At 41.1% G+C, this 21,366-nt stretch overlaps 3 non-coding genes across 3 annotated transcripts; all 3 read left to right on the forward strand.

Annotated features, from left to right (window-relative positions):
• The first annotated feature begins 18,598 nt into the window (after window positions 1-18,598).
• trnaa-agc (transfer RNA alanine (anticodon AGC)) lies at window positions 18,599-18,671 on the forward strand. The gene has a single exon. It is a non-coding gene; the product is annotated as a tRNA-Ala (tRNA).
• Window positions 18,672-19,095: 424 nt separating this feature from the next.
• On the forward strand, window positions 19,096-19,167 carry trnac-gca (transfer RNA cysteine (anticodon GCA)). The gene has a single exon. It is a non-coding gene; the product is annotated as a tRNA-Cys (tRNA).
• Window positions 19,168-19,882: 715 nt separating this feature from the next.
• trnar-ucg (transfer RNA arginine (anticodon UCG)) lies at window positions 19,883-19,955 on the forward strand. The gene has a single exon. It is a non-coding gene; the product is annotated as a tRNA-Arg (tRNA).
• Window positions 19,956-21,366: the final 1,411 nt, after the last annotated feature.

A 21,366-nucleotide genomic window follows, 5' to 3' on the forward strand; every position in this document is an offset into this window, starting at 1 on the left:
AACTGGAGTTGTCAAATCTGAATAAAGAATAAAAGATGCAGATAAAATCATTGATAATCAGTCAGAAATGTTCAGAAGAATTTAAATCAAAGTTCCACCACATTCTGTCTGGATGTTTGAAGTGTTTCTTTAGTGTAATTGTCATTTCAGCCACTGGAGGCTGAAGTTCAGCAGCTCCTCACTCTAAAACAAAGTGATTCCCTCAGCTGACCTGCGGCTGCAGTGGAATACAGGACATACTTGTGTGTAGGAATACAGCAGATGGCTGCTTCATAAATATGTGGCAGCAAAGGAAAGTTCTGCTTTGATGTGAAGATAAAGCTGTAAAATCTTCTAAATGAAGAACATTTCAACATGTGTGGGACTGTTTGTTTTCAAAGTGTGTAGAAGAGCTTTTTGATGTTGACTCCATCCACAGCAGCTCATCACTCAGCTTCTGTACCGCTGCTCTGAACTCCATCTACTGCAGTAACACACTGACTGAGTATGACCACACCACAAAGAAACACAACTATCACTGTGCTGCACATGAACTGTGCTCAGTGCAGGGAAACCTGTGGTGGAGCTCCAATCCTTTGGAAATAACAGCTTTCAGAGCATAGGGGGGCCACGGCCACGTGTCTGAAAGCCCCATGAGGGCTGGAGTCTCAACAACACAACTGACTCTGGTCCTCAGCTCCACACCCTCCAAGTCTGAAGACATTTATTAGGACATTAGATTAAAGATCTACCACAGTGGACTGACCTCAGAGTCTCCAGTCTACAGTCTGGACTCTCCACAAGATCACGCAGCTCCTTCACATCTGGATCCTGCAGGAGGTTTCCTCTCAGGTCCAGTTCTCTGAGATGGGAGGGGTTGGACTTCAGAGCTGAGGCCAGAGAAGAACAGCTGATCTTTGACAACCAACAGCATCTCAACCTGAAAAAGAACAAATCATGGAGATCAGATGACTGATAATCAGCATACCTTTCAAGTATCCCGTTTTGGCTGGGATTTTCCCGTATTTTACCCTCCTTTCCCAGCCCCCTCTGGTATTAGTATTTTCCCGTAAATTTCCTGTATTTAACCTGCATTTATTAAAAATAATAATAATACCCCACTCTGACCTCTGCCACCTGCTACACTAACCTACTGCATGTACTGTAGGTGTCGCAAGGTTAGTGTGACATTGTCAGACTAGAGAGACAACAATGCGAGAGAGAAAAATAACGGCAGGGAAAAACAAAGATAAGGCAGGAAACCAGCTCCTTTGTTTCCTGTCTGACATTTTTGGACATACTGATTAATCCAGGTGTGACTGACCTCAGTAGTCATAACAACAATGGTCAGACACACCTGGATTAATCTGCATGTCCAATCATGAAAGACAGGAAACAAAGGAGCTGGCTGACGTTCAGGACATAGTGGAGCTGCATAAAGCCAATTGCAGTTTTTAGGTGGTTGACAAGTGGTGATGTTAGCTTTCTTGTCCATCTATCTAAAAATGTACGGGATACTGGAGCTTAGTTGGGGTGGTGGGATGTCTTGCAGCAGGTGCTGGAAAATATCCCTGATTTTCAAATCCAAAACTTGACAAGTATGAATCAGTCAGAAATGTCTTGATCCAGAACTTCTCCATCTCCTCAAACTCATCACCCACTTTAACATCTCAAATGTTGCTGGTCCACATCAGACCTTGTTCCAATACAAAGACCAAGACCAAGATTTAAAGATCCAGTCCAGATCCAAGACTAAGGTCTCCCTTGGTCCTGGTTTCTGTCTGGAGATCAAACATGTGAAACCAACTCTTTGGTTCCTGGAAGACTTTTCCTGATTAATATATTGAACACGTAAATTCAAGTTTTGGAAAAGACTGACAACTTTTATGATTATTATTATTAGAAACAACTGGAAACATGAAACAACAGTGATTTTTAATAAAAGTGAATACAATCAAGTTAAATGTGAATATAAATGCTGGATTAAACAAATCTACAACAACTGAACAGACCTCAGAATCTGCAGTCTACAATCTGGACTCTCCAGAAAACCACACAGATCCTTCAGTCCTGAATCCTGCAGGTCATTGTTGTGACTCAGGTCCAGTTCTCTGAGATGGGAGGGGTTGGACTTCAGAGCTGAGACCAGAGAAGAACAGCTGATCTTTGACAAACTGCAGTTCTCCAACCTGAGTAAAGAATAAAATATGTGACTTTAGGAGACAAAGTTCCTGCTTGAAAGTGTTCAATGTTTCATCATCTGTTTTAGAAATGAAAGTCCAACAGCTGAAACACCTAGAATTGAGCTCCGGCAGGTAAGTCCACTCTAAAACCAGTAGAAACAGTCCACAAACAAGCTTCAAAAGTTCTACACAGAAAACCAAACTTATCATTAATGATATATTTGAAGATGACATGTCTTGGCCTGACGTTGGACCAACACATGACATTTAACCCAGCTGTCAGTGTTTTAGCTCAGTCTGCAGGTAGAGCCCTGAACAAGTCTGAACACTGTGCTCATCTGGGAGTTCATACTTTCACTCTGTTCTGTAATGTGTGTGTGTGTGTCAGACGAGTATCAGACATCAGAGACAAATGCTCCAGCTCTGGAACAGATCTGTGAAGTGCAGGCGTACCATTATAGTTCGAGGAACGGTCTTACATATATTATTTGTTGATGAAAACAAGCCGATTTTCCGGCACTCACCGTATAATATTAAGGAAGTGACGTCGTAACACCTTCCTGGTCACCCATTACCCTGGTGACATCATCTAAAGTGGAAACAAAAATCCAATTTTTTCCCCCTCCCCCCTTTTCTTATGTCTTTTATCTTTTTACATGTTTTAACATACATAGAGATTTCTTTACCTTCCTGTCTTAATCATTTCAATTTTAATGCCTTTTTTTTTTTTTTTACAATTAAATTAATACTTATATTTACCTACTTTTAGTATGGATTTATTTATCTATTCATTTATTTATATATATATATATATATATATATATATATATATATATATATATATATATATATATATATATATATATATATACTTTTATTTCTCACATATCACAACAGATCTCTCTTGTGCATGAATAAAATTAATATGCATGGAGTGACCTCTTTCCTTTTTTTAAGAAAAACATCTATTTATATTTTCTAAGAAAAACTAACTTGGTGTTCAAATTTGAAATTTTAACTAATACAGAATGCATTGTTGTTTTACTTTTTATACAAGCACTTACTAATTGCACTTATTAACTAATTTATTTATATTTACTTATAACCCTTCTTATGGAGATTATTATTTTTTTTATTTTTTTATTTTTTGTTCTTTTTCTTTCTGTTTATTTCATCTATCTTTACCTTGGACAGCACTAACTGAATTTTAGCTATATGGTACTGCCTGACATACTTACAATTGGGGAAAGGTATTTTGATTTTATTGTACAAACACAAACACACACAGCACACATCTCCTTTTTTTATTTTTATTTATTTATTTTTTTATATTTTTTCAATCTAATGTCTAATTTGTTCTTAAACTTTACTTTTACTTTTTATTTATTTTTTAGCCCCCTTTTTTTTTCTTTTGCCTCCAACCCACCCCACCTCCACCCCAATTCTAAACTTAACCCCCCCCCAAAAAAAATCCTAACCTAAACCCTTTCCCTCCCAAACCCTAACCCCTTCTCCTCCCATATCCTAACCTTAACCCTCTCCCTTCCTAACCTTAACCCTTTCCTTCCCTCTCTATCCTAACCTTAACCCCTTCCCCTACCTTTCTATCCTAAACTTAACCTTGTCCCCAGCCCCTAATTCCAAACCTCCCCCCCCCCCCCTTCCCCTTTTCTATTTATTTAATTTTTTATTTTATTTTTTTTTTCTCCGCCCCTTCCCCCCCCAAATAAAAAGGAAAAAAAGAATTAAAATATACCTTAAAAAGTTACTTAAGCCACCTGTGCCAGTGCGGCTCAAAGATGCCAAAATGAGCCTTTTGTCCCCCAAACCTAACCACCAGCCCTCACCCCCACCCTTTAACCTTCAAAAGGAAGTCACAAGGGGTATAGCTTTGCTTCTGTCGTTCTGACGTTCTGTCCTGGGGTGACTCCTCCTCCTGCTTCCAGCTCTGGATCATGCTGGGCTGTGCTGCATTGTGATTTGGGTTTAACAACTTTTGTTTTTTGTTTTGATTTTTACATGTGCAGTTTTGTTTTACTTGTTTATGTTACAAATAGCAGTCTTAGTAGCTGTCATAGCTTTAGGTGAGGGAATTTGTTTTTGTCAATCTTGTTCTCCTATTTCATCATCAGGGAAGTAGGGTTGTTTTTTTTATTTATTTTTCTTCAGGTTATATTTTTCAAACCTTACTTGACTATGATTAAAAATCAGATAAACAACAACAGAACAACAAACATACTCATTCAAGTCAAGACACAGTAACACAAACACTGTATAGTGATGCATTGATTCTGTTCTATGTTCAACCAATAGGTTGTGGTAGAAAACAAAACAGCAGAAAAGCCCTTTACCTCCTGACAGGAAAGGGAGGGGAAAAGGAGTGAGTGGAAAAAAAAAACAAAAATAAACATAAAAAAATGAGTTAACAAATGAGTGGCAACTGTGAACTGGTGGAAGGAAAAAGCTATTGACACAAACAGCAAGGAGACCAACAGAGAGGAGTGAGAGTGAGGGGAACAAAGAAAAGCTGTCCAGGTTCATTCAACTCTGCCTGCTAATCAAAGAAATGTTGGGAAAATAAGAAAGCAGTAACACGAGGAAGAGAACCAGCTGGATTCACTGGAGGTTTGGAAACCCATGGCCTGAGGAGTGGTGATGATCCCAGGAGTACCAAGGAGGAAAAAGGTGCCTGTATACTGGGACTCCATACCTGCCTGGAGGAGCCCCACAACAGAGCTAAGCGCACGCACACATCCTCATGCTGTTACACAGGAAGCTGGACTAACTGGTGGACTAACCCACACATCCCTCCATTCTTTTTGGGGCATTGATGATTTAAGTTTTGTGTTGCCATGATTTGTGATAACAGGGTGAACTGTGTACTGTGATATTTTGTTTATGCCGATTAACCTTCTGAGCAAATATTGTTTGGATAGATTTTGATTTGTAGTGTGTATATTGTGTTACACATTACAGGTGCTTGTTTTAAAGGAACCTCAATTTGATTTATGTATTAAAACCCCCTTTGATTTAGATTTAGCCTTGACATTTTCTCCACATATCTTTTTTGTAGGTAGGAGTAACAGCTATCCGGGTAATTTTTTTAGGTTACCCACACACCTAAATAATTACATCAAATCTGACAGGACAATAGTGTCTTTTGATCCAGCTCCTGTCTGCCGCCCAACTACAAAGTGTGTTTGTAACCGTTTCTAGACCCCAAGCTAGAAGGTTCATTCATCCACAGAGCATCATATCAGCAGTCCACTCAACCTCTGGAGTCTTTGAGCCCCTTAAATATTTCCTCCATCATCACAACTGTGACAGACAAAAGCAGCAGAAAGGTTGTGTCCACTTCTCTAGAAGTACATGATCCTCGGTGAACACAGAAGACACCACTACGAACCAAAACCTCTTCAGTTTTCATTTTTTACTCATTTAAATAAAAATTTATCATAAAAACCTAAATCCAGTTTTAGTATTCACACGAACATGAACTCTGACCTGAGAGTTTCCAGCTCACAGTGTGGACTCTTCAGTCCAGCAGACAGCAGCTTCACTCCTGAATCCTGCAGGTTGTTGTTACTCAGGTCCAGATCTCTCAGACTAGAGGACTGGGAGCTGAGGACTGAGGACAGAGCTTCACAGCTTCTGTCTGAGAGGTTACAGAGGCTCAGTCTGAAGAGGAATCAGCAAAATAAGTTAAATTATTAAAGAAACATGTTTTTGATTCTCAAGTAAAAAAAGATTCATTTGATCTGGTTGGATTTATTTGCACATACAGAACTTTGCTGGAGGCTTTGACCACTGGCAGCAGCCTCAGAAGAGCCTCCTCTGAAGCAGAGTATTTCTTCAGGTCAAACACGTCCAGATCTTTTTCTGATGACAGTAAGATGAAGACCAGAGCTGACCATTGAGCAGGAGACAGTTTATCTGTGGAGAGACGTCCTGATCTCAGGGACTGTTGGATCTCCTCCACCAGAGAACCATCATTCAGTTCATTCAGACAGTGAAACAGGTTGATACTTTTCTCTGGAGACAGATTCTTACTGATCTTTGTCTTGATGTACTGGACTGTTTTCTGATTGGTCTCTGAGCTACTTCCTGTCTGTGTCACCAGGCCTCGTAGGAGAGTTTGGTTGGTCTGCAGTGAAAGACCCAAAAGGAACCGGAGGAACAAGTCCAGGTGTCCATTTGGACTCTGTAAGGCCTTATCCACAGCACACTGGTTGAGACGTGTTGTTTTAGATCCAGTCCTTATTAGTTTAAACTTTCGAGTTTTTTGTTTTTCTGACATCAGATTGACTCCAGAGTTGATGAAGGTCAGATGGACATGAAGAGCAGCCAGAAACTCCTGAACACTCAGATGGACGAAGCAGAAGACCTTGTCCTGGTACAGCCCTGTCTCCTCTTTGAAGATCTGTGTGAACACTCCTGAGTAAACTGATGCTGCTCTGATATCGATGCCACACTCTGTCAGGTCTGATTCATAGAAGATCAGGTTTCCTTTCTGCAGCTGCTCAAAAGCCACTTTTCCCAGAGACTTAATCATCTTCCTGGTCTCTGGACTCCAGTGAGGATCTGACTCAGCTCCTCCATCGTACTTGACCTCCTTCAGTTTGGACTGAACCACCAGGAAGTGGATGTACATCTCAGTCAGGGTCTTGGGCAGCTCTCCTCCCTCTCTGGTCTTCAACACCTCCTCCAGAACTGTAGCAGTGATCCAGCAGAAGACTGGGATGTGGCACATGATGTGGAGGCTTCGTGAGGTCTTGATGTGGGAGATGATCCTGCTGGCCTGCTCCTCATGTCTGAACCTCTTCCTGAAGTACTCCTCCTTCTGGGGGTCATTGAACCCTCTGACCTCTGTCACCATGTCAACACACTGAGGAGGGATCTGATTGGCTGCTGCAGGTCGTGTGGTTATCCAGAGGCGAGCAGAGGGAAGCAGTTTCCCCCTGATGAGGTTTGTCAGCAGCACGTCCACTGAGGTGGACTCTGTAGGATCAGTCAGGACCTCAGTGTTGTGGAAGTCCAGAGGAAGTCGACACTCATCCAGACCGTCAAAGATGAACACAACCTGGAACTGATCAAAGCTGCAGATTCCTGCTTCTTTGGTTTCAGTGAAGAAGAGATGAACAAGTTCCACCAAGCTGAACTTCTTCTCTTTCAGCACATTCAGCTCTCTGAAGGTGAAGGGGAATGTGAACTCTATGTCCTGGTTGGCTTTGTCTTCAGCCCAGTCCAGAGTGAACTTCTGTGTTAAGACGGTTTTCCCAATGCCAGCCACTCCCTTTGTCATCACTGTTCTGATTGGTTGGTCTCTTCCAGGTGGGGGTTTAAAGATGTCTTCTTGTCTGATGCTTGTTTCTGCTCTGTCCTGTTTCCTGGATGCTGTTTCAATCTGTCTGACCTCATGTTCCTCATTGACCTCTCCAGTCCCTCCCTCTGTGATGTAGAGCTCTGTGTAGATCTGATTCAGAAGGGTTGGGTTTCCTGCTTTAGAGATCCCCTCAAACACACACTGGAACTTCTTCTTCAGGCCAGATTTGAGTTTACGTCGACAAACTTGAGCACGACTTTCTGAATAAACATAAAAATTATAAAAAAATAAACTACAAGGTATTTATTTACTTCTAAGGAATAAGAATGATAATATCTCTCTCTGTCTCCTGATTTAAAATGCCTAATTGATCCATCATGTTAAATCCTCTTACTGCTCTGCAGACAGTCAGCCAGCTCCTCCTGCTTCATCCTCCTCAGGAAGTTCACTGTGATCTTCAGAAATGCCTCTCTGCTCCTCCTCTGCTCTTCATCCACCTCATCATCCTCATTCTTCATGAATTGTGGGTAATCTGGACTCAGACTCCTTTTGATTTTCTTCAGCTCGTTCTTCACAAAACAGACGATGTTCTCCTCCAGCAGCTGGAACACAATAACATCCTGTGTAAAGTTCACTCTCAGTATAAACTGATGGATCAAAGCATCAGATCATCAGTCAGCAGAGTTCAACTTTAGCTGCTGCTGTATCATCTGCTGCCACGTCTCTTTCCAGAGCTACACAGAAAGATTCAGACCTGCTGACTTCACTAAACTAACTTCACTGGTGTAACTTACTAAGTTTGACTTTAGATTCTGACAACACAGAGATCCTGATCATCACATGAAGACCAAACTGATACAGCCCTTCAACACATCAACTTAGGAAGTGAAAATTCAGGGTATTAACTGTGACTGTGGCTGAAGATGGATCAGACCACCTGAACTAGTTCACTGATGAATTATTCCATCTTTAAACCCTGTAGAGACAGAGTCCATGGAGGTCCAGGACTGAATCTGATTAACTTTGGTCTTTGTTATTAAGTCACAGCTCAAATTATCTGGAAAACAACTAAATAAACTTTTCTTTAAGATTCACTGTAGATGAAGAAGGAGGAGCAGAAATGTCTTTGACTCAAGTCTTTGTTGGTGTCTGTTGTAGTCACTGGATGAACATTTACACACCATAAATATGGAGTCCAGGTCTGTGTGATGATGTTTGTCAGACTGAACTCTGAGGAGAAAAGACACAAACACACAGTTTGTTCCAGGAGTTTTCTATGAACACCAGAGAAACTGATAGACAAGCTTTGATACCTTTAATGAGTCAGACAACAACAAATGATCAGCTTTTACCTTTTTTCTTTGATAAAGTCATCCATAGACTGATCACTCTTCATGGACACACAGCTGGATACAGCAGACTGTTGTCCTCCCTTAAAGTCAATAGGACGATTCATAGACCGATCACTCTTCATGGACACACAGCTCAGTTCAGGAGAATCCGGTCTTGATTTCTGGTTGCTAGAAGAAACAGAGTTGACATTAACAGAATTAACCAAATAAATGGGCAGAAAATTATCAGTTTAAAATAAATCAGCCAGCTTTCATTTGTATCGCCACAAATCAACCAGAATATTTTATTGTGCAATGTTTTTATTGTTGTTGTTCATTTTAATAACATTTACATGTCAATGTGACTGTTTGGATGCTTTTCATTTGAATAAAGTGAAGTAAGTATTACTGAGTGCAAGTAGAAGTAGAAGAAGAAGAAGAAGAAGTAGAAGAAGAAGAAATATATCTCTACATGCAGGCAGCACAGCAGCATCGTAGTTAGTGCTGTTCCTCCACAACAGCCATGTCTGTAGGTCTGAGTGTGAGTGTGGCAGATTGTTTGTCTGTCTGTCTGTCTGTCTCTGTGTGTTGGTCCTGTGATGGACTGGTGAATATGAATGAATGAGTCTCCACATTCTGGTTGAGCTCCCAATTGAGACGAGGACAAACTAAACAGCAGCAGTAAAATACCAGTGAGAGTGAATAATGATGGAGCAGTGATCTGAGTGCTGAGCTCTGACAGATGGACAGTTAGAGATCCTCATCTCACCTCTGAGCTTTGGTCTGACTCTCATGTTCCCCACACAGAGTGGTTTTAGAGGGAGGGGCTCCCTCCTCTCTGTCCTCACACTGATTCATAGCTGAGCCTCCACCTTCACACAAACACAACAAAAAGATTTACATCACAGGACACATAATCATCATTATTGCCACTAATACGTCATTAACTTAAGACTTTTACTCACAACAACAAACTGTTTGACTTTTCGTTCTCTGTTTTGATTTCAGTCAGATTCTGTTATAAACAGAGAACATTCCTGATTCATGTTAATTCCAATCTGCAATGTTATACATTGGCATTAGCACTTTATTTCAAACGAACTCAGATCACCATTTACTTTTAGCAGTGCAAATGAAAGAATTATTGAACCTTGACACAGTTATGATCACCATAGTTTGGCACATTTGAAGGTCCAGAGTTTTAATGAAATAAATTTTTGAGGGCCAAATGATTCCTTCAGAAGCCAAGTTAAAAAAAAAAAAAACAAACGTTACAACTAAACCAGTCTGACCTGTCAGGAAACCCCAGACCAGAGGAAGTGGTTCTCTCATCTGATGAAAACGATAAACTTTAAACATTTGTTTCTTTGGCACATTATTTAAATAATGGGCCTCCACAATGTCACATAGAAATCTGTCTGATTTGTCAGTAATCAGAAAGTTTCAGAGAAATGTATCTCAGATCTGATGGTGCTTCTTCTCTCTGTTCACTAGATGGTGGTATCTGACTGTAGAATGTTTGACAGCACTGTGATTTAATTCATGTCACCTTATTGAGCAAATAACTTGTGACAATGTAAAGATTTGCCTCAATTGATTCCCAACAATAAAAACAAACCTTCAGTGGATTCACTGTATCTGGAAATGCTCAGAGTGGACCATTAACAGTCAGAGTTCAATTTACTGATCCAAGTTCGTCCAAAGTATCAGACCAGTTCTGACATGTTTGTTCTGTCATGGCTCAGCTAGGAAATCAAATTCAGCCTTATCAAGAAAGTTGATAAAACTTTCTGCTTCACTGAAGATTAATTTGTGGTGACCACTTAAACACCTTTAAAAAAAATAAAATCTGTTTTAACTCTGGTGATTTAAAATCTTGAGTTTACTAAGTCTAAGAATCTTACTTTATATCAGAGCAAGAACAAAGTGAAGGAACGATTCACTACAAATTCCAGATAAAATACTGATAGATTCAGTCTGTAAATAGGAAGAAAGGAAGGAAGGTAAATAAACAGCTCAGTGTGATCACAGTGATCCTGTTCAGACATTTACAGATTCTCACCTGCTGAACTCATTTCGGGGAGACTTTCTGACACTTTCCAGCTTCATGTGAAGAGAAGAAGCTGCTTGTTCTCCCTCATCAGTCCTGGTGTCTGTTTGATCTGAGGAAAAGTTACATCCTCATAACTTCAGAGTTCAATTATTAAAAGCTTTAGTGAGGTGAAAACTGTTCTAACCTGTGTTAGAAACCAAATCAGCACCAGAGGACTCTTTGGGATGGTGGTGTGATTCTGCAACAACACCTCTAATGTCCTGACCCTCAACTCAGCAGACGAAGATGTAAATGTGCTGCAACAATGTGAATTTCTAAGCATGGATAAAATTTAAGCAGTTAAGCGTCTGCGTGGTTTCCTCTGGGTACTCTTGTTTCCTCCCATCGTCCAAAGACATGCATGTACAGGTTAACTGGCGATGTTAAATTCACCGTAGGTGTGAGTGGTTGTTTGTCTCTGTTTCTCCTTATGTGTTGTCCCTGCAATGGACTGGTGACCTGTCCCCTTGCCCAATGTGAGCTGGGATTGGCTCCAGCAGCGCAGCAACCCGGATACGGATAAAAGCGGATGAAGATGAATGAGAGTAAGTGAGAAAACAAATCATTCAGAGCCAACAACAACAACAACTATGTCATCCTGAGTTCGACCAACAGATGGAGCCATCAGAAATCTGAATTTATTCATTACTTCAATGTCAATATTTGTATACCTCAGTAATTGTCAAAGAGGACAATAACATGTAATGAAGAAAAAAAAATTATGTAAAAACAAGACAAAACATAAATGTCCAGGGGCAAGTGTTTCCTATTTTTTTTTTTTTTTTTGTATTTTGTTGTTTGCTTCAACTTTAAAACGACATCTCTTTTCATCATCACCTTCTTCTCTGCTGTCTTCAGTTTTTCCACTTCCACAACTTTCCACTTCCATGTCTTTTGGTTTTGTTATTAAAAAGCAACAGAACTGAATAAATGCTTTCAGGAGACACAGACCTTGAATATTACATGTTTTCAATCAGTGTTCTCATGGATTAAAGTGATAAACAATAAAAAAATATGTTCCTAAGAAATTATTGTTGGCTCATCTTTGTTCTTGAACAATATGGAAAGATTTGACATTCGTGTTACTGAACCAGTTTTCTTCCTCATCACAGGAAACAAACATGATGTGATGAAGTTCTACTATCTGTCCACTAGATGGTGATAAACAATGTGGGAACATTTTACATTAAATCAGTCACAGTGTGGAGGAATCAAACTGTTTGTGCTGAACAAACTGGTCATATTAAAGTGCTGCCTTTGTTTCTTATTGTTTCTAAATGTATTGGAAGACAAATGAACCGAGGAAACTGAAGTCAAACTGAGTTCAGAGGCCTCTTAGAGAGCTGACCAGTTCTGAGGAACCTCCATCAATAAACTCAGATTATAATCAAACTGCTGCCAAATGTAACATAAATTCTAAATCAACAAGTACAATGTGATCACAGTGATCCTGTTGATCAGAAATATACAGATTCTCGCCTGCTGAACTCACTTCAGGTTGATTTACACACATTCCAGCTTTGTGTGTTCAGAAAACATGCTGCTGCTCGTTCTTCACTTCCTCATAACTCAACTTTTCTTCCTCCTTTTAAAAAACAAACAGGATGTAATGAAGTTCTACTATCTGTCCACTACATGGTGATAACCAACACACCTCAGTTGACTGGTTTGCATTTAGTTTAGTATTTTTCTTTAGGAAAAATTTCATGATTGTATAAGTAAGCAAAAAAGTAAAAGCTCAATTTTACTGAAGAGGAAACAATGATTGATCAAACTGACAAAAGAAAACACACATTTTTTGAAAGCCCAAGTTCTGACGTAAATGAAACAAGGTTAATGGCAGAAAGTAACTTTAGAAGAGAACACTGTTAGTCCTAAGATACAGATTGTCAGGGAATTGAAAAAGCAGCAGTCTGATTTAGAGCTGTGGCCAAGAAATACATTACTGCTCACAACATTAGTGTGCGATGCTGCTGGAGGAGGAGAGGGGACCCTGCTGCTCTCTACACTTGATGATCTATCCCAATCACACAGAATAATAATCTGACTGATGTAGATCATGCAGGTTTCTGTTTATTTCTATAAAGATCCTTATCATCATTATAATTATTAAAGTGTATAGTGACATTTACTCATAGATAGAATTATATTCATTCTTATTAGAAAAAAAAATCTTTTATCACTTTGTCTAGCTCCCTGTCTTTTTGTCATGTTCTTCAGCTCTTCAACAGCCCATCTCAGTTAGTAACTCTTCTTTATATATCTGAGAAGGTAGCTGGTTGAAAATGATCATCATGGTCTCAGATATGAGCATCAAACTGTCAGCTTTCAAAAAAAAAAAAAAGTAAATATCAATTGCTAAAAAATAGGTTTTCAAAAGTTGTTGATCCAAACACAGTCTGAGCTCTCTGTGGAAAACTGAATATGACTTACAGTAAAATCTGATTCCAGAGCAGCTCTGAACTTTCTGTATCAGGTAGATCCTTCATCCTTTGATACTATCAGACATTACGGTCTGTTCTCAGCTCAGCTGGAGTTTTTCTCTGTTCGTCAAAGTGAACTCTGACCTCCATGTCTCAGTGTCTCAGTGTTACAGAAGTCCACTGTGAGTCTTCGTCCCTCCACAGTCCACAGGGACAAACTGACAGTGAAATAATAATAATGTTAACACTCACCGGCCTCAGCCTTCAGTTTCCCTGCTTCTGCTCCGACAGCTTCAAAATGGAGGCTGAACTTTTAACACTTTCACATTCAGCTGCTGCTGCTGTCTCGAAATTAAAGCAGTTGTCCTAAATCCAGAATCTTGCCCCAATCATCCCGAAAATCACACTAGAGTAGAGTCTGGAGTTATTTCCTGATAAAACATTAAAAACTGATCTGATGGTTGAGTCCTCCTGCAGCCAGCTCCCTCCGATGATGAAAAGAGCGGAAGTCGCAGCCGCGAGAAGGAGCGATGAGACGTTGCAGTGCAGTCAGACAGTGTTGGAAAAGTTCCCTTTCTACATTAACTAGCTAATAGTTCAGTTTACAAGTTTTTAAATGAACTAGTTCAGACCATGGTTTATGAAAGTTTGCATTAAATTATGTACACAGTTTGTGAGTGAGCGGTCACTGTTTTGCTGTTTTTCTGACATGTCCCGAATTTTACCCATTCTGAATTGGTCACGTTAGTCCAGGGACATTTCTGTCTTTGTGCGCATGCGCTCATCCATTTGAAGCGAACGTGAGAGAGTGTGGATGCATCTGTGTCGCGTGGGAGATCAATGAAAGACAGGAACTGCCTTTGATCTCCAGTGACGTCACACAGCCTCGTTGTTGATGTTCTGTAAAAATCTGCATCAGTGAAACATTCATTCATACACAAGGACATCACGTATATTGTTGGAATAGAAAATCTTGTTTTTTCTGTGTGTGCTCCTGAGAAAGAGGCTCATGTGCTGGTTGAAGTGAATCAGCACAGCTTCTGTCAGGAACATCTGTTTGTTGCTGACAACATCTGGATTACAGATTACACATCAGACTGATATTATCTGTGTCATGGTGTTCAGAGATTTCAGCAGCTCACATCCAACACAGAGACTCTGAGCAGGCCAAAGCACCTGCTGGCCTTCGTGGCTAAGCAACAGAGTTCCATCACTCATGAACAAGACCTGAGATACTTGAACTCCTTCACTTGATACAAGGACTCATTCCCCACCTGCAGCAGAAACCACCATACTTTCTGTTAACAGAAGAATGCACTGAGCGATTGTGCCTCAGAGACATGATGAGCAGAGTGAAGCCCTGCTGGGTTTGAATGCAGGATGTCCTGTTTACAATACAGACACTTTAAGCAGATAAGCATCAGTACTGACTGTTTCTCTGCAGTCTGTCTCTGAAACCACGTCTGTGTGGGTGAACTCTTGTGCTCCTCACAGTTGTGTGTCACTTCCTCAAAGGTTTGAAGTGATGTGTGAGTCTGAAGCGCTGCTGCCTTTTGTGACGTCACTGCCGTAAAAGCTAAAAGCCCCATCAGGAAGTGCGTCCCTCGCCTGTAATCCAAGTTACCGGGAGGCTGAGGCTGGAGGAGCGTTTGAGCTCAGGAGCTCTGGGCTGCAGCGGACTATGTCGATCGGGTGTCCGCACTAAGTTCGGTATCGATATGGTGCTCCGGGGGGAGCCCGGGATCACCAGGTCGTCTAAGGAGGGGTGCACCGGCCCAGGTCGGACACGGAGCAGGTCAAAGCCCCCGTGAATAGACGCTGTAGTTCAGCCTGAGTAAGACAGCGGGACTCAGTCTTTATGCTGCCACTATATATATGTATATATACACACACACAACACGGCCTCATCCTTTATTCACACTGAAATCCTCCACAAACTGAAGGACTCTCCACCTGGAGCAGAGGACCAGACATCAACAACACAACAGTCTGTGAACTTCATTCATTTTAACATTAGAAAAAAGCTGCAGCTGCCACCAGATCAGGAAAATTAAAATGAACAGATTAAAATAGAATTCATATGTGTTTTATATTTTACTAACTGTAGCAGTGAGCAATAAAGGCATAAACAACAAAATAAAGGAATATTATGTTGTTGGATGACAATTGTGATGTGCGAAACCATGGACACTATCAACATTTCCTCCTTCAAGGGCTTGTTGGTGTACAGGTATGATTCTCACTCAGGGTGCAAGAGTTCCCAGTTTCAAATCCTGAACGAGCCCCTCATATGACATTTTGAATGAATTTGCTTTAACTCTTTATGAATGTCTTCTTCTATGGCAGATACAGTTTTCCAGCCCATTAATGTTGTTCACCCCTCTCCCCTCATTTATTGTTGTTTTTTATTGTTCAGTCATTTCTGACAAGGATTCATTTTCAAGTCCCACCTGCCCCCCAAAAAATGCCAATGAAATACACCAACCTTACAATTTTCAAATGTAATGAAGTAACATCAAGTAACATGATGTTTTTATCTGTCACCAACTTAAGTGGTCCATGTCATCAAGTTTTTTATCTGTTCTGATGACGATTGGAAATGTCTGTTTATTGTTTATCACTTGTTAGGATCCCTGTTAGCTGTCACTGAGGCAGCAGCTACTCTTCCTGGGGTCCAAATGAAAATGCACATCTGCAGTCAAACAGGTTCAGGTAGATGCAGAGTCCAACATTAAAACAAACCACAACAACAACCTCAGCTGTAGTATACACATTACACTTCCATTACCAGATCCTCTGCATATACATGTACTTCAGAGTGGTTCTGTGGCTTAGCTGGTCAAAGTGTCTGTCTAGTATACAAGAGGTCCTGGGTTCAAGTCCCAGCAGTACTTTGCTTCAGAATGTGACACATTGTTGATCTAACAAGCTGGCAGCTGAACCTTTTCTTGCCTGGACAAGCACTGAGCGAGGTGCCGTATTCCACCCTGAACAGTAAATGTTTCAGCTGTGTGCTGTACCTATGATACTTACATTGAGGTAACTCATCTGTACATGTGAGCCATGAAGGCCAGCACGTACTTTGGCCTGTGAGCTGTGAAGCATCGGACACAAAAACACACAAAGACAACACATGACGCCCTGAGAGACGATACCTGAGCAGGAGAACTAGTCACTGCATGTACAGCTGCTTCTTATCTGGAGTTTTTTTCTGTCATCTATAATAAAGTAGAAAAGAGACACAGCTCCACAGTAACAGAGGTGTGCTGCTGTAACGCTGAGTGCTGGATTCATGTTCAGTTTATGGTCTTAGAATCAGTGATGCATTCATGTAGAAACATCAGTTTAATGTTGCTGATTTCATCATGTTATATTCTGCTGACCAGACTGAATCAATAAAGTTTTGTTTCAACACGTCTTCGTTTAAATGTTGGTTGTATTTTGCATTTGTCAGCTGAATCCACAGAGTGACTGAAATGATGAAGTAAATCCAGGAAAGGAAAAACATTTGGCTCTGAATCTCAATGTAGATTTGAACAAAGAGCTCCAGCTGAAGAAAACAATGCTGTCTGTTTCCAGATGATGAAGAACTCAGTTCTCAGTTGATGCTCAGTTATCTCCATCTAGTGGACAGATGGTAGAAGTTGATTCCTGAAAAGAGGAAGTGACTTTTCCTCAGATCAAACTGTTGAAGGAGAACGAGCAGCTTCTTCCTCACTGACTCACTCAACCTCTGTCTCCTGGGTTTGGATTTAGGTCTGGGTCTGGGTCTGGGTCTAAGACCAGGTGAGCTGCTGAAATCTCTGAACACCATGACACAGATAATATCAGTCTGATGTGTCATCTGTAATCCAGATGTTGTCAGCAACAAACAGATGTTCCTGACAGAAGCTGCTCTGATTCACTTCAAGCAGCACATGAGCCTCTTTCTCAGGAACACACAGAAAAAATAAGATTTTCTATTATTCTATATTCTATTAATATACGTGATGTCCTCGTGTATGAATGAATGTTTCACTGATGCAGATTTTTCAGAACAACATCAACAACTAATAACTCCACAACGAGACTGTGTGACGTCACTGGAGATCAAAGGCATTTCCTGTCTTTCATTGATCTCCAACATGACACAGATGCATAAGTCATACTATCTCACGTTCGCATTAATCTTCAGCGTTGATTATGAAGCACAGGAAGTCTTTATCTTGCGCAACACCCTGATCTCTCAACTATCCACTCAGCTTGGAGCAATTTATCCTGTGTAGTCATCCTACCAAATTACCAAAGTGAACACAAGTGTAATGTGTATACTGCAGCTGAGGTTGATGGTAAAGTGGTTTGTTTTAATGTAGGAGCAAAAGTTGAACAATATGGAGACTTTACTTGGGACAGTTGTCATTGGAAGCTTGTTCACATTGTGAAGCTTTTAAATGCAGTTTATTTTACTGAGGACAAAGAAAAAGACCGATTCACTTGTAGAGCTGCTGGTAAAACAGGGACAGTCTGAGATTGCTTGGACATCCTGACTGCACAAAAGAGAGACATTTCAGGATGCCTGATCCAACAAACATTTGGCTCCTCGCCCAGTTTGGTTCTTTCTTCTGTCAGCAGAACTCAAAGGTATCTGGCAGGACCATGATTGTCTTTGGAGCTTCATTAACAGAGTGCACTCTACTGTGGAGGTCATGAGAAAAAGTGGGAGGAGTCTTTGATCTCTTTGATGTCATTAGAACCTTTGTGACAGACCTTTGTGTTTTCTTCCTCTACGATACAGACACAAACTGTCAGTACTGATGCTGAGCTGCTTAAAGTGTCTGTCTTGTAAACAGGACATTCTGCATCTCAGTCAGAGTTGACCTCACCCGAAGTACCCCATAACTCTTGCCAAATGACTTTTTATGACCTGCTTGTTTTGACCTACATTTCCAATATTCTGCCTCCTCTTTCAACCACACCATGAAATATTGTGAGGTTGAATGCTGCACGCTGACTGCTTGTGTGTCCAAATGGCTTCAAAGACATCTTTTTGCCATTCACTCCTCCAAACCTTTGGACACAGCTTTGAGCTTTCTCACAGGTGACACAGGTGTGCTGTATTCAGGCTCCAGTTTCTTGGCGTGGGTTCAAATCCCACCACTGCCAGGTCATCTCTCTCTCTGCCATTATTTAATATATATTATATTTATAATATAATAATATACATTATATTATATGTATATATATCATATTCACTTTGGGTTTGTTTCGAGAACATGGGGGTGATGGCTGGGGAATTAGCTCAAATGGTAGAGCGCTCGCTTAGCATGTGAGAGGTAGTGGGATCGATGCCCACATTCTCCACAAGACTTTAGCTCTTTGTTGGAACACAGCAACAAGTGAACTAAAAACAGCAGGTCCCTGAGTGGGCTTTGGAGGCTTTTGGTAAACAGGACATCCTGCATTCAAACCCCAGCAGTGCTTCACTCTCAGCTGTTACAGCTTTTAGTTGCAATCTCTGGACAAGACAAGAGAAACAGTAATTTAGTGGTTGTTGCGCAGGCGGAAATTTGGTGATTGACCGCTTTGCACAGGACACAAACTTTGGTAAGAGTCATGATGGTCAGCAACTGATATTGGCGAAATAACATAAGGGCTCGTCCAGGATTTGAACCCAGGACCTCTCGCACCCAAAGAATTCAAACCCCAGCAGTGCTGTGGTTCAGACTTTACAGTATGTTTTCAGTCAGACCTGCTGATCTGCAGTGATGGGCTGTGTGTGTTTATGGGGGGTGTAGCTCAGTGGTAGAGCCTTTGACTGCAGATCAAGAGGTCCCCAGTTCAAATCTGGGTGCCCCCTGCCAAACTACATGTTTTCATATGCAAACACAAACTCTGTTTGTCTGTGATGTTTCTCATTTCAGTGCACCTGGTGTTGGTATTATCTTTCACTGCCTTCTGTAACTTTTGTTCACAGGGAGACAGAAATGCCTGAATTACGCACCCTGCACAACACAGACTAACCTCAGGGGAACAGACCGCCAGCACAACAATGCTGTCGATAAGGATCTTTCCCATTTGGGTTACTTGAAGTGATGGTGGCCACTAATGCAACACTCCGTTTATAACAGTTTTACATTTAATTAAATACTTCACTGCAAAAATGACACACATATGACATTATGGGAAATCAAAACTGTGTACAAACGTTTGGAGGAGAAAATGGAAGAAAGATGTGTTTGACAGCCTTTTGGACACACAAGCAGTCAGCCTGATGCATCAACCTCACAATATTTCATGGTGTGGTTGAAAGAGGAGGGAGAACATTGGAAATGTAGGTCAAAGAAACCTGAGCTTGCACCTCACTCAGGTACCACCTCTGATGCCGAAACTCGGGATTGAACTGAGCTGAATTGAGCTGAGCTATTGAGCCCACTAATGCAGGATGTTCTGTTCACCATCCACTTCTCCAAAGTCCCACAGTGAAGGCATTCAAATGCACATCTCTCACAGTGTTATCATGCCAAGAGAAAGAACTGACTGATTCTGACAATGGGACATCACCATGGCCCAGTGACCACGTGGCCTAATGGACAAGGCGTCTGACTTCGGATCAGAAGACTGAGGGTTCGAGTCCCTTCGTGGTTGGACAGTTATGTGTTACAGGTTATACCATATTTAATGGTTCTGGTGAGAGGAGAGTGCAACTGTAATAACATCAACATGTAGTGGCAGTGATCAGCAAATTGATCAATATAGAATGTAGTTTGTTATTTGTATCACTGCCTCAGCAGAGGTGGGTTTTGGGCCCAGCACTCTTCCACTGCTCCACTGCTGCTTCACACTCTGCTGTGAACCGATCCAATGAGTGCTGTCGTTCTCAGGCTGATGGTGCTGAAAGGAGCACATCATCTGCAAAATCCTCCAGATACTGACCTGGAACCCCTCCTCACCACGGCTCTCAAAATAATTTTAATAAGAGTTTGGTCTAGACCTGCTCTATATGTACTTGACGTAACTTCATTATGATGTTTTGACGTGAGTTTAAAAAAAGAGGCCAAAACATTAGGAGTTTGCCTTTAAGTGGACTTCAATGGCTGCTGTTTTGTCATCACATGTACACTTGTGTTCACTTTGGTAATTTGGTAGGATGACTACACAGGATAAATTGCTCCAAGCTGCGTGGATAGTTGAGAGATCAGGGTGTTGCACAAGATAAAGACTTCCCATGCTTCATTATCAACGCTGGAGATGACGGGGGCCTCGGGGCCTCATACATGCAAAGCATGCACTCTACCACTGAGCTACATCCCCTGCATGGTGCACAATGCCAGCTGTTATGTTATGAACGACAGATGAATGACAGTGTGAAGTTTGCTGTCTGGTTGTGTTACTTGAAGGATCTTGACAAGACACTTGCCACAGTGAAGACGCCAGCTGAAGCCGTAACATAATGTCACATCAACGGCGTGGCCATTTGACTGCAGGTCAAGAGGTCCCCAGTTTTTGGGTGTCCCCTGCCAAACCTGCATGTTTTCATACGCAAGCATGAACTTTGGTTGACTGTGATGTTTCTCATTTCAGCCCACCTGGTGTTGGTATCGTCTTTCACTGGCTTCTATAACTTTTGTTCACAGGGAGATGAAAAATGCCTGAATTAGCTGATTAGTTTTCATTGACAAGAAACAAACTGGCAGTGGTGGGTGGTGACAGTGAAGGTTTCAAATCCAGTTCAGTCCAAATAGTTCCAGTTTTGTTGTTGCTTCTGTCTGCAGAACTCAAAGGTATCTGGCAGGACCATGATTGTCTTTTGAGCTTTATTAACAGAGGGCACTCTACTGTGGAGGTCATGACAAAAAAATGGGAGGAGTCTTTGATCTCTTTGATGTTATGAGAACTTTTGTGACATCACAGAATCAGCATCTCCTTTGATGGTTACTGATGGAACAGGAAAAGGTCAGATCCTGATATAATCTTGTGATCTTGTCAGACTTTCCTTCCTTAATTGTAGATACCTAACATTCTGCCTAATACTATACTTAAGGTAGTTGAACAGGGG

The sequence above is a fragment of the Echeneis naucrates genome, chromosome 2, assembly GCF_900963305.1.
Source record: "Echeneis naucrates chromosome 2, fEcheNa1.1, whole genome shotgun sequence".
Taxonomy (NCBI): Eukaryota; Metazoa; Chordata; class Actinopteri; order Carangiformes; family Echeneidae; genus Echeneis; species Echeneis naucrates.